Consider the following 3673-nt stretch of genomic DNA (forward strand, 5'->3'; position numbering starts at 1 on the left):
TTTCCAATCAGCTAAAGACATACCAATTCGCCTAAAATCTTTCCAAATTTCATCTCTAGAACTTTTCCTTTTCAATTGCATTCCCGCAGTTTTAGGCGTGGGTGCGTCTAACTCATCCTTTAAATTTGTCAAGTGATGATTTTTATATTCTTTCTCCCTTTTCTACTTCATTAATCCATTATGGGATAATACTGAAATATAGCACTTCATTAGGAGCATTTTAATCGCAAAAAATAACAAAATATCACTTGAAATTATAATAAAATGCACTCCCATCACAAATTTACAGTCCAAAGATGTTGTAAGATGTACAAAAATTATTCATAATACTTTGTAAATATTGTACATAACTAATCAACGAACCCATATAGTTACGCCCCCCCCAAAAAAAAAAAAAATGAACCCCTGTATTAAATTCTTCTATAAGTAAAATACTAGAAAATGTGTTGATTGGAAAAAGAAAAAAGAGTAAATTACAATATGTGACCCGAATTATATTCGCGTTTATATTTTATCATTTATTTTTTTATGTTAATTTGTCATTTTAACTTTGTGAAATTTACACTATGCCATATATAAACGTTTTTCTATCAATTTTTTTTTCTTTATTGAAAAAACATCATATGCAATGCACATATCATATTTAAGAGCAATGTATGGGTAAAATATCATATATGCAACATTGTATGTAATATTTTTTTCAGCCAAAAAATCTACCGAAATATAGTCATATAGGGCAAATAACAAATTTTGCAAAGTTGAGATAGCAAGCTAACACACAAAAATAAAAGTGGATATAGTTCGGATGACAAATTATAATTTACCAAAAAAAAAATCTTATTTATTTGATCAATTCAAGACTATTTATTTTTTGGTGAAAATATTTAATAATATCATTTATTACATGTGGAGTATATATTAATTCAATAAAATATGTGCTTCTAAATCAACGTTGAATTTATTTGTGTTTATAGATTACATAAATAATTTGAGAGAACTATTATCAAAATAAATATATATCTATACGAATATTTTTTTGCATAAATTTTATTTAATTATAATTAATAACAATTATTTATCACGACTTTATAGTCCGTAGCCATGAAAATATAGAAAATAATAAATTTTCTTCTCGTGTTGACATCATGATTTTATGGGATAAAATGTACAAATTATGCAATAAGTTCATATCAAATTTGAACTATATAAATTTGCAATAGGGTCATCTCAAATTTGAATTTTATAATATAAATTTGCAATAAGATCATATCAAATTTGGACCTTATAAACCTCCGACCTGGATGGATCCAAAATAAAGTGCAAGTGCTCTTTTGGGTTGGCTAATTGGTCGAGTAATGCTTAAATATGACATGCTAGGTTAACGACTCTCCCCCACAAAATAATTATCAAGATATTAAATATTAAATAGTTTAAATTTTTAGATGATATGTTCTTTACTCTGCTATCAAGTCAAGTTAAATAAGAGTTTTTGTGTTTGAATCTTATTGCCACCTATTTATATATATATATATAAAGAGATTCCACGTGCAGATTTTGCACGTGAGGGGGGCATTATAACATACTAAATAGTAAACAATTGTCCTTTCTGATAATTCAAACCTTTAAACGGGTTGGACGTTTAAACAATAAACTATAGTGTTTAAATCAAATAGAAATGACTTCGAGTTAAGAAGCCACAACTCATGCTAAAAGGGAGCCTCCAGGCTCCATTCCCACACAACGACAAATTAAGTCCGAAGTTTTCGAAGACAACGACGTATTGTAACTGCTATGGTTCTATATCTTTCTTAGCATTAAACTCTCTTACAACTTTCTTATTCATCCGATCCAGTAATAAGTTTTAACCTCTTGGATCGAAGCTCAAAAAGAAAATTTCAGAAATAATATTTATTTTTCAGATTTTCTTTTGAAGATTGTTGATACCTCTTTATTTCAAATCTATAAAATTAATTTATTTGTAATCTTTCTAGTCTTGTAATTGATTACAGGCTCTAAGGCCATGTTTGTTTTTTCTTTTTTCTTTTTCATTTTTAATTTTCTGGTTTAAGTGAACAATCTGTGTTTTCAATTCTGTATAAATTTTAGGATTCGTTTGGTTTAAGTGTGAGAAAAATAAAAGTGAAAGGGAGAGAATAATAGTTTTTCATTAAATTATTTGGTATGATTGGAATGAGAGTAAATCTCAAATAGTAAAATATTTTCAAAAAGAATATGCAATCAACATATTTTTATTTTCACCACTGTTTCAAAAACGAAAAATGAAGTAGAAAAAAATTTACATTAAAGAGTAGGTAAGAGAAAGATTTGGAGGTTTATATTTGTCTTTAATTGTCAAACCAACTTTAACTACTATTTGGGAAATTTTTATTCAGATTGGATTCAACTATATATAAATTAATTATATGATAAATATAATATACTTATCGTATGATTGATATAACATCCAATGAAAGTGGCCCATGAGGTCTGACTCAATTGACAAAATTAATGACTTTAAGATCATGAGTTTGAACCCTACCAATGTGCGAGATGTTATTCTACTTTAATAGTAGATGTTGATCATATATAATTATATGGTATTGATGATTATTATATAATTATTATAATTATCGGTTATTGTTAAATATAAATTTTTAATATTGGTTATTGGTAACCGATTCATTCAATAAATAATATGTTATCGTTTTTATCTATACTAATATATAAAAGAATGTCTTTTTATCTCCTAAACGATAGTTATGACACCGCGACACTAATTTATTATTATGCCGCTAATACCTCTAAGTTTATTTTCTTTTTTTTTTTCCTTTTCATTTTTGTTTTGAATAATAATTACACTGGGCCCCTAGGCACGGCCATACATTACATAGAAATCACACTTGGAAAGGGTGGACAATTAGTTAGAGCAGCGGGTGCTGTAACGAAACTGATTGCAAAAGAAGGGAAATCGGCCACATTAAAATTACCTTCTGGGGAGGTCCGTTTGATATCCAAAAATTGCTCAGCAACAGTCGGACAAGTGGGGAATGTTGGGGCGAACCAGAAAAGTTTGGGTAGAGCCGGATCCAAGCGTTGGCTAGGTAAGCGTCCTGTAGTAAGAGGAGTAACCTAAGTTTATTTTCTTTTTTTTTGCCTTCTAATTTTTGTTTTGAATAATAATTACACTGTGATGTTAGTTTATATATATATATTTATTCATAATATATATTATAAAATATAAAATATTATTTATTATATGTGTATAAAAATAATATATTATGACGATTAATTTAAAATAAAATATTAACTATATAATAATTATTATATTTATTGTGTGATTGATTTGATTGGGCGTGCGTGTGGATAAGAATTTTCGTTTGTAGGTTTGAATAAATTAATGAAATGACGTGTGATCATTATCATCTTCAGTTAAGTAATTAACTACATGTTGTACGCTATTTTGACTTGGGTTTTAATAACCTAATCGGACGGTGGAGGTGCGCCGATATTTGATTGGACCAAAACCATACTTTGGAAACACGTGGCGGTCGTACGACCGCCAAACATTGGAAAATCCAACGGTCTGAAAAACACGCATGTTCCGTGGTGTACTGAGAAGAAACCTCGGGAGTGAGAAAGAGAGAGAGAGAGAGAGAGAGAGAGAGAGAGAGAG

The sequence above is a fragment of the Sesamum indicum genome, linkage group LG7 (assembly GCF_000512975.1).
Source record: "Sesamum indicum cultivar Zhongzhi No. 13 linkage group LG7, S_indicum_v1.0, whole genome shotgun sequence".
NCBI lineage: Eukaryota > Viridiplantae > Streptophyta > Magnoliopsida > Lamiales > Pedaliaceae > Sesamum > Sesamum indicum.